Here is an 11,148-nt window from a genome sequence, read left to right as displayed (position 1 = left end):
TTAACATACTTTTAAAGCTCTGCAATGCAATTATATGTTATTCAGGTTTTCTAAGTTGAAAAGAGCTCAGACATCTTCAGATAGAATTGATAGGGTGGGTCATGACACAAAAACAGGCTGTCTGTGTATTTGGGTCACAGCAAGCAGGAGAAACAATAAACAATACTCATTTCTATTAATAATCATAAGTTAACCATATAATCATGCATGGTTGTTGTACATAGCACATGCATTTTCAGAAAGGAGAAGATAGAATTCCCACATCTTTTATTGTTGATGCCGCAGGCTGTGCATCCAATCAAAAGCTACAGTGTTTTGGTGCTAATTCGTCTGACATTTATAAGCTAGCCAAATCTGGGTCCTGAAGTTGCAGTTGAGAAAACTGAAAAATAGCTTACTGGTCATCCCTCCATCTGTTTCTCTGTCTTTTTTTGGAAACCGTATCCCCCATGCGACAAAGAAAACACGCTCGTCAGTTTGGTCTGCCTACACTGAAAAAAATGGACTTAGTGGGTCTTTGAATTTAAATAAAATAAACATGTATATGCAACACAAAATATTTATATTCCTTGTGTAAACATAATTTAATTGATTAGGATTAAAATGTTTTGTTTGAATGTAAAATGAACACATTATTCTCACATTGATTAAAATTGATTGAATTGAATACTTAAAGCAATAAAATTGGGTTTGCACACAAAACGGCACCTCCTGAGCAGCAGGGGCAGTATAGCTCAATGAGAAGGACATCGATTGCCATAAAAGAAGAATAAAGATCGTTTGTTTTGGGCGCCAAAATGAAGACTCAGCAGCAGTCAGAGTCAGTCAGTCAGAAGAACTCTCTCAGACGGACACCACGTTATTAAAGTAAGTTCTATTATTTATTTATGTTCGCTTCATACGTGATATATCTTCACTAGATAGACTATTTTTGTTTACAATATGTAGCCATTGCAATGACTTGTTGTAAATATTAGTTTGGAGGAGGTTGGTGGAGTAAGTTAACAGTCAGTCAAGCTCATAAAGAAAAACACAGCGTTTTAAAAATGTCAGCTGTTTAACGTTATTTCACGTTTGGTAGTTTTATCCGAGTTGAAAACTGTCAGCTTTGAGTTGACTTTTGAGGCACTTTTTACTCAGCTGTTCTATGGAAACGTATCAGGACAAATTAAACGCTAACCAAAAGTTATTCTGTCCAGAGTAACGTTATCCATGTAAGTAATTTACCAGATGATATCAATTGACTACATTAATAATGACATTGCGTATGAAACAAACTGTCTGCTTAATCAGATTATCAGACCCACGTCAGTTATTCGTGACTTCGCTATGCCACGAGCAACACTTGATTCAATTAGAAAAAGCTTTTTTAAATGTCTCGCGTGACGTCTGGTATATTAACTGAAAAAAAAAACCGCTTTTAAGTGACCACACCTTAAAGCTGACGTTTTCAGAAGAGAACCTTGTTGTTTTAAGATCTAATTTTGTCCAACATTGCGTCCTATGACAGATATAATACTTATTTCATTATTGTTCTGTGTATGTGTGACCTTCATCATTTGAGGTTGTGTTGATTCACATCTGAATATTTCCTCTTATAGGTACATCATCCTTGCATGCGCTACACACTCAAAAGCATTGGTAAGTCATTTCTTTCACTTTTGTACTGCTGTTAGGAGCTATATCTTATTTTTGTAACTAATATACATGTATTATTCTTTTACTCACAGTACTCAAATATACAATGGTTGGTTAATCTGTTTTCAGATAAATGCTGAATTTAAAAGAATCACTACTGTCTAATGTTCCTGCGTGTCACCTGGACCTCCAATCCAAAAACCTGATGAAACTCTTCTATCAGAAAGGAGGACAGCTAGCAAAAAGACTTCAAACAATTAATGATCAAATGACAGAAGTAAGTAATATAGATTCATTGACATAAAAATGTGTAAACATTGTTGGAAGTACAGAACGTTTAGTATGTTTTAGTTACAACATCTTTTGGCACACGGGTCATTAAAACACCTGGGAAGATTTAAAGGGGTAGTTCACCCAAAAATAAAAATTCTCATCACTTACTCCCTATCATGTTGTTACAAACCTGTATAAATGTCTTTGTTCTGATGAACACTAAGGAAGATATTTTGAGGAATGTTTGTAACCAAACCAATCATAAGCCCCATTCACTTCCATAGTGGGAAAAAATAATGCTATTGAAGTGAATGGGGCTCATGAACAGTTTGGTTGCAAACATTTCTCAAAATAAATATCTTCCTTCATGTTTGTCAGAACAAAGACATTTATACAGGTCTGTAACAACATGAGAGTGAGAAAATGAGAGAATTCACTTTTGATGTGATTGTCAGGTGTGGTAGCACACACTCGAAACGTGGCCTCTTTATTTAACTCATTCCAGTGTAGTGAACACTAGGGATGCTCCGATCAGGATTTTTGCAGCCGATACAATCACCGATTTGTAATCTTCGTGATCGGCCAATACCGATTCCGATTTTTTTAAAGCTGATATGCAAGCTCTTTGATGACTGTAACTGTTACATTTTTTCTAGATAAAATAATACCACGGATGTTGCCTTTGTTATATTACTTGCAGTAATTAGGTATATTATTGTTTTAATAGAGACGCAAATAAATAAGCACAACAAATATTTATTCTGCATAGAGAAATTTAATATGGCTTTAAAAAGGCTTATGTCTCCTAAAAGTACTGAAAATAAAACACTTCACAGACTTTACTGTATTAATTAAATATACACGCATTCGTATGAAGTATAAAAGGCAAAGAGAGACATACAAATCTGCACGCCGCACATGAGCAAAGGGTTGTAAAAATGCTCGTGCTACGTAAAAAAATGTCTTTAATTGCAGCCACATTCAGGATCCTTTTGATGACAAAAGTAAACAGAAAGATCGGTTTATGAGATCGGCAGATTTAGCGAGCACCGATCGAGTCATTTAATGCCATTATCGGCCATTCGATCGGAGCATCCCTAGTGAACACACACACACACACCCAGAGCAGTGGACAGTGCAGCTGCCTTGCTTTGTAACCCATGTATTTGTAACCAATTGTAACATGCTGTGGCAATGCACATGGGTCTGTATACTTACATTTATATTTGTTTGCATTGTACTAATTTCCAATGACACTTTTATTGTAACAGTAACCTTTTTTCTGTTTCTTTAACTACATTTGTTTGTTTTGTACAGGGCATGGATGAAGTCAACATCAGTGAGGTCATTTGAAGACACCAATGTTGGGATTTGTGCTCTCAAACAACATGCTTCTTGTGATGAAGAAGAGGATCTTTGTATAGTCCTGGAAGCCATGAAGGTGTTGCAACATCGTGTTTGAGCTGATGTATGCCTAAAGGCCGGGATACACTGCACGATAATTGGCTGTCCCAGACGAAAGATTGCCATCGTGAAACTATCGTCACGATTTCTGTGATCGTGGCTCTCCATCAGTGGTCCTATGTCGTACAGTGAGAGAGGTTCAAAGACGGCCGTTTTCCCGGTCTTGCGTCCAAAGATAGCCTACGATAGTTTTCTGGCAGTGTCAGAAATTCGGCATGATCACCGCACAGTGTGTTTGCTGCTACGACCTGCGCGCCGGTATTTGTTTACCACGAGCGCATGCTGGTGACGTTGCGCAACGTGTGACGCAGCCGCCGAAGCTTCCGTGTCATCATCGTACAGTCTACATGCTTCTCGTACCCGAGTTTAAATGATACATGTCGCACAGTGTGATAAGGTAATAATCTTTTAAGAGGACAAAAATCGTGCAGTGTATTCCGGGCTTTAAACCTGAGCTATCCTGATCTCCGCTTTATTTTTGAGGAAATCCAAACTGCATTGAGAGTAACTTTAACGAACAGTTTCTTTCAGTGAAAGGATCAGAAAGACTGTGCTGCTCATTTTTGAATTTTTTATCTGTTTTAAGTGTTTTCTCTTATTAAAACATTAACAGTTTGCTGCTCAGAGTTGATTTTGGAAATGGTTGTTGTATTTTGTTTTTGTTGAATCTTTGATTAACAGTTTATAAATGCTGTAGCTCTGACTTTCTGAAGGAGTGATATTTTCCAGTTTGTAAATCCATTTTATAAATAATAGTACTTACTGTTTTGCATGTCTCTTTGGAATGCAGTGTTTGTGCTTTAGCACTTCTAAATCTACTGTGATAGTAACTATTTTAAACATTTGGGTCAGTTTCACAGATGGGGCTTTTCCTAGTCCCAGACTTTTGCAATGCCATATATCAGTGCCATTGTTTTGTCTAAAGATGTACTCCAGTGTTGTTTTTGTAAGGTAGGTTTGTTTGTAAACTTTATTTTTGTAAAAATATCCTAATATAACTAGGGCCTAGTCATGGCTTAATCTACAACCTGTTTTGGAAATTGCCCCTTTATGTATGTACTGCATGTGCTGATTGTTGTAATAGTTATTGACTGTTATTGAATTAATGTGTAGTGATTTAAATGAATTGATGATCTGAAAGCAGTGGTTTGCCTCAATATCACTAAACATTTGTACAAAACTCTTTGCTTTTTATGCCAATGCAAATGTATTTTGTATTTTAAAAAAAATAAATAACATTTGGATAATTATGGGTGATTATTCTGGTGCCAGAAACATAATGAAATTGCTTTAGAGTTACATAATCCCATAATATAAGCATTAAAAAAGCATGTTGGAATTAGAAATGAAAATCTAGTCCCCTTACATAATAAAATTACTTAAACATTACAAAATAAATGTGTTATAGTAAAGAGAAATAGCACTTTGAGTCAACATATTCCTATTAGACTACTTAAAGTAATTAAAATGTTTTGGTCTGACACATAAAAATTAATTTGAGAAAATTATTTTGGTTTTAAACAATCGGATCATGTGGGACCGATGTACACATTAAAATTACGTAAATTGAAAGGATTTTTTTTTCAGTGTATCGAAAGTTTCTCAAAACATTAATTATTTACTCAATGCATGTCTAATGAGAAACGACACATTCGCAGAAATAAGATTGCAATGCTTTTTTGCTAAATTATTAAGTGCATTCCGAAAGTCATTTGCAGCACATGGCTCTGCTCTTTTGGCCTGGTAATATGTCCCCAGAAAGTAAAAAATTATTTCTGCACGACTGCTTCATATCTACCCTTTTCGTTGCGGGTCTAATGTAGCTCCAGTACAATAAACTGTATAAAGCACCGAGTGCGGTAAGCATAGCAAATGGCATCCGATGAAAGTTAATTGCCAGTGTTTTGCATACAAACACTACAGGCTCTTTTTTTAAGATACATAAAACAACCTATAGGCATTTAGGTTAATGGAGAGAAGAAGCACAGCGTCTGTAGGAGTCCATTACCCCTCTGCATTTACATTCCACTGCTGACATTTTTCATGCATAAATTTGAGTCTAATGCAGGCAATTAATAGACTTCCATTAGGACAAGAGGACCCCTCCTCCTCCTCGTTGCCTTATCTCTCCACTGAAATGTGGTGGGTGTTTTTCCCTACTTTAGACAGCAGTGCCTCTAAACTGCATAATTCACCCAATCTGAGTCAACACACCGCAGAAAAGAGCTAATCTGAGCCGCTTTCAATTTGTCTCCTGCTGCAGTAAATATATTATGGTACATCTCTGCTTTTGTACATTCAAATGAGCTGAGTTATAAGCGTACAGAGCTGACTGAAATGAAGACAAAGTTTCGGTTTTCAGTTTTGAGTTAGATTACAAAGACATAGTGCTGTATACGCAATGCCGGATTTTTCATAAAGGTCAAAGAGGATAAAAGTATGTGTATGTATTACTCAGTGTTGTGCTGTAGATGCTGTACATCTGATTTAACTAAAACCGTAGTACAGTAGTTGATGTTTTTCCTCTGTTTCATGAGTCATATTTGAGTGCAACCTGACGATACACCATGATCTTCACTGTCTGTCTGGTCTTCTGATGACTAAGCCAAATATGTTGTCAGCAGTCGCCACATAAAGCTGTGGGATGTGAACCTGCACATTGTTTTCAGTGTAGCCGGATTTTTAAGGCAGTCCCTTCAGAGAAAACTGGGGTTAAATGATGTCCTTGCTCCCCTGTGAGTAATCAATTTTTTGGGGGTTTGAACTCAAGACCTTTGTGTTAGCAGATCTCTTACTACTTTTCCAGCACCTGTCTTGCTGGTGCTAGATTTCCAGGGAAGCACATTTGTGAAAATAACAACCCAGAAAATTAAACATCGCATGCTGTCTGTATGTTTTTGCTATTTTTTACATGACCAATACCATAATAATTACATAATAGACATAATAAATAGGGCTGGCCAAAAAAAAATCAAATTTTTAACTTATTCCCCGCCAGTCTTTTTTTTTTTTTTTGAAAAGTTGCCCACCAGCATGTTTTGTGATTTTCACAAAGTTTCACAAAATGCCTTCCAGGAAAATTTTCTTCTAAAAATATATAAACATACAAATACATCAAAATAAAAGAACAGATCGTTTGCTTTCAAACAAACAACAAACAAACAAACAAAGCACCAAAAAAAAACATTTTTAAACTCTTACAGGTTTTTTTTCAATTGCTTACACACAAAATTATTACTTGTCACACAATTTCTAAAACCTGACACTAAAACACCAGAACCACACACTAAATCAACCCAGTCTCACCCCATGGCGCCAACACTTGACGACACTTGACCACGCGCCAACACGTTGACGCGGAGGGCACACCTGGGGGCTTCAATACTATTAAGTCCGTTGCATTCTCTTTCCTATTTTCGTACCATTTTCGCGTCGATTTAGGGTTAGATTTACATAATGACATCCCTACCCAAACCTAACCCTAACCCCAACGCCAGGTGACAACTGTTTAATTTCGCGTACCTAATAGTATTGAAGTCCCCAGTTCGTCAAAAAATGACGCGAAAGGTATACCCTCCGCGTCAACACACCGACGCACGGTCAAGTGCCGTCAAATATTGACGCCATGGGGTGAGACTGTGTTGACTAAATCTGCAAAACCATACACTAATTTTTGGCCTTTTACTCAGTTTTCAATTTCATTAAACACTTTTTGCAAAACACAACACACAATTTTCTATGCAACACATAAAAATCTGACAGAAAGATTTTTGATTTCCTTTATAAACACAATTAATCAAAATGCCACACTAATTCATCAATGCCTCACACTAACTTAACAACAACAAATCTGGACTTTAGGAGTGCCCTATAAATAGGCCAAAGGTCAAATAATAGCTTTTGGACAATGGATGCCCATGCCATTGTCCATGAACACATTTATGTGGATGAGGTGGGCTTTAATCTCAGTAAAACCATAAGAAGGGGAAGGAATGTCATTGGACAATGTGGCGGAAACATTACAATGTGTGCTACAATTTCAAAAAATGTTGGTTTCCTGCACCATCACGCCACACTTGGCCCCTATAACACTGATCACATCATACAATTTCTGGAAACTATTCATGACATGGTTGTTCAGGGTCTGCAGAATGAAGACCAGGCAAGATTTGTCAAAATCTGGAAAAATGTCAGGTTTCATCATGCCCATCAGGTCCAAAACTGGTTTGCTATTCATCCCCATTTTTCTGTTGTCTACCTGCCTCCAAACATGGCGCTGGAAAGTTGGATAAGCCATACAAGAAGGTTCTTTCCACAATGTCTGGCAAGAGAGAATATAGCATGTAAAGTGGATGAAGTATTGTGGCCTGACCCAGCCCGGAGAAAAGATGGAGCCTTGATACACCCAACTATCCCCACATGCAAGCACACAGGTTTGCTTATACACTACATGCAACAAAACTACTTTTGATGTATTTTTTTCTTTTCAGACTGTGTACACTAATACTACATTTACAACCACAAAGAGCTTTTGTTTTTGTTTTTACTGTATATATTCTACAGCTCTCTCCCAATTACATTCAATCATGTACATGGGAGTTTTAAAAGAAGAGCTTTAGGTTTTGAATAACAGTGTGTATATGACATATACAAAAACATAACATTATGATAAAGGTGTTACAATGTAAGAGAAATGTTTTGAAATATGTTTGTTATATTTTGACTGTGGTGTTTCATTTTGAAAGAGATGGGAGGCATTTAGCATCTTGTGTGTGCAATTCTTGATTTTGTGTGTTAAGTTTTGAAAAAAAGAGGAAAACTTTGGTAAATGTGTGTAAGCACTTGAAAAAACTGTAATTGATTCTAAATGTGCTTGCTTTACTTCAAAGGCATGAGTCAACAATACACTGTAGCTGTGTCCAAATTCAAGGGCTGGGCCTGAAGTTAACTTTTATGACCACCAGCCACTGTGGCAGGTAGATTTACAAATCCACCTGCCACAGTGACTTTTTACCAGCCAGTTTTTTTAATTTATTTTTTGCCTGAATAGTGAATGATAAAGCTGTCTTTATTGTACAAATTAAATATAATTCTTTTTTAGAGTTACAAAAGTGAAGTTTTCTTTGTCTTAGGTTGTTTGATTAACATTAATGACACAGACTTGAGAAGGTTAATGGAGGTTACTGTCTCATTAAGACCAGCACAGACTGTATATGACTCTCTATACCAGGGGTCTCCAACCTTTTTTCATTGAAGAGCTACTTTCTAAAAAATAAAAGTGGTCGAGAGCTACTTGTGTTACGTTATACCTAAATCAACACAGTCTCACCCCATGGCGTCAATATTTGAGGACACCTGACCATGCGTCAATATGTTGACGCGGATGGTATACCTTTCGCGTCATTTTTTGACGAACTGGGGACTTCAATACTATTAAGTCCGTTGCATTCTCTTTCCTATTTTCTTACCATTTTCTACCATTTTCGCGTCGGTTTAGGGTTAGATTTACATAATGACATCCCTACCCAAACCTTTCCCTAACCCCAATGCCAGGCGACAACTGTTTAATTTCGCGTACCTAATAGTATTGAAGTCCCCAGTTCGTCAAAAAATGACGCGAAAGGTATACCCTCCGCGTCAACATATTGACGCATGGTCAAGTGTCGTCAAATATTGACGCCATGGGTGTGAGACCGTGTTACCTAAATTAGTGAGTTAATAGACACCGGTCTATTAACTCACTGTGATTTGAACTCTTTCCTGCCAGCATTTTTTTTTTAAAGTTGCCAGCCAGTGCAAGCATTTTTTTTTTTCACAAAATTGTAATACCTTCCAGAAAATGCTTTTCTTTAAACATAAACATACGATACATCAAATGAAAGAAAACATCCAACAACAACAAAAAAAAAAACATTTCATGTTGTCTTTATACTTTTTTATCACCTCTTGTAGGATTCGTCCAAAAATACCACATTTTGAATAAAAAAATCAATTATTAAAGATCAGATTTAGAAAGATGATCCAAACATAGAGTATTTACTGCTTTTGGATTTATTATAGGGATGTGCAGGTATGTCACGTATGGCTCTCTGGTATCTCTTGACATTTGATGTTTAAATATGAGATGATAACCCATTGAACCTGTGACGACGACTGTATTTTCGTTTTAACAAAAATGAATCCGAAAATGACGGCATCCATTTTAACCATAGTGCCTCGACTCGAGATGTGCGCGGATCGTCCGGTTGCCACGGCGCGAGCTTCACAGCGTTGTGCGGATCGTCCGGTTGCCCCGGCGCGGGCTTCACAGCGTTGCGGAGATCGTCCGGTTGCCGCGGCGCGTGCTTCACAGCGTTGCGCGGATCGTCCGGTTGGCGCGGGCTTCACAGCGTTGCGGAGATCGGCCGTTTGCCGCGGCGCATGCTTCACAGCGTTGCGCGTATCGTCCGGTTGCCGCGGCGCGGGCCGTCCGGCGCGGGTGCGCGGACGTATCTGTTTGTTTTTGAATCATACATGTTAAATTACTGATGTCATATGATACCCCAGTCTACACAGCTCAACGCGACGTCAAACACATACCCAGTCTTTACTACCACAGGCGCTTGTAACACTAACCAGACATCCAAATGCCCATAACCACAGAAAATTAATAAATAAATAAAGCCGCGAGCGAGCTACCTGCAATTAAGACGCGAGCTACCAGTAGCTCGCGAGCGACGTGTTGGAGACCCCTGCTCTATACATACACTTAAGACATAAAGAAATGTTTTATTAGAAAAAGAATACTGTTGAGTTCATTTTGTTTATATGTGCACTGTCAAGAGCAGAAAGATTTTATGTACGCTTGCTTTTAAGAACGCGTCTCTCCGATGTTCCCTATTGAGTGCCCTTAAACCAGCGCGTGCACACAGAGACAGAGGGGGCACAAACTGCGCACATAAACGCCCCACATACGTTGTTTTTCATTACTCTATTCGCAAAATGTATGTTAATGTACTACAGTATAAGACACGCAACTCTCTCTAAAGTTTACACATCACGAGTTCTGATCCGTCACAGCAGCGGTAGTTACACATCTTTGCAACTGCGATTGTACAGTAGCCTATATCAGCATTGCATGCTCTTCCCATCTCACCAACAGTTTATTACTTACTCGCACATCCAAACGTAGTCAGAGAAGTGCCTCATCTTCTTTCCAATCGCATGAACGTTGCGGAACAGCAGTCGCATCCTCTCAATGAATCAATCAGTGTGCATCAGTGATATGGGCAGGTTGATAAGAAATGAGCGGGTGCCAGTTACGAGTCATCCAAAGATATTTTAATGATATTCGGGCCTCGGTCGGTCGGGTTTAAAAACTATTTTAAACAAGTGCGGGCGGGTTTATTGAAAACGTCGGTCGGGAGTGGGTTGTTTATACAATGACCCGCGCATCACTGATTCGCATTGGCTACCCGCCAATGTGGCTGGTAGATTGACAGTGTTACCCGCCAATTGCAAAATCCACCCGCATTTGGCGCGTGGTCGGGTGTTAATTTCATGCCCTGGCTGGGACCTTCTAAGGACGCAACCACAAAAGGTGAGCACTTGGTCTTTGGAGGTGGCATAGATTATGATAGAGATACATTTCCTTTTTATCTACAAACTGACATTCGCAGAAATCAAACAAAACTCTCTGCAGGTTTCGGGAGCACTCAGGGCCAGAGTTATACACTTTAAACTATAGACTATAAAAATAAAAAAGCCCCTATTTATTTTTGTGTTTATTAGAGG

At 38.2% G+C, this 11,148-nt stretch overlaps 1 long non-coding RNA gene across 1 annotated transcript; it reads left to right on the top strand.

Annotated features, from left to right (window-relative positions):
• Positions 1 to 489: 489 nt before the first annotated feature.
• LOC129448601 (uncharacterized) lies at positions 490 to 4,622 on the top strand. Its single transcript, XR_012366114.1, has 3 exons — positions 490 to 1,641; positions 1,768 to 1,915; positions 3,229 to 4,622. It is a non-coding gene; the product is annotated as an uncharacterized lncRNA (long non-coding RNA).
• Positions 4,623 to 11,148: the final 6,526 nt, after the last annotated feature.

This window comes from Misgurnus anguillicaudatus, chromosome 3 (genome assembly GCF_027580225.2).
Source record: "Misgurnus anguillicaudatus chromosome 3, ASM2758022v2, whole genome shotgun sequence".
Taxonomy (NCBI): domain Eukaryota; kingdom Metazoa; phylum Chordata; class Actinopteri; order Cypriniformes; family Cobitidae; genus Misgurnus; species Misgurnus anguillicaudatus.
This window is presented reverse-complemented; position numbering and strand designations above follow the sequence as displayed.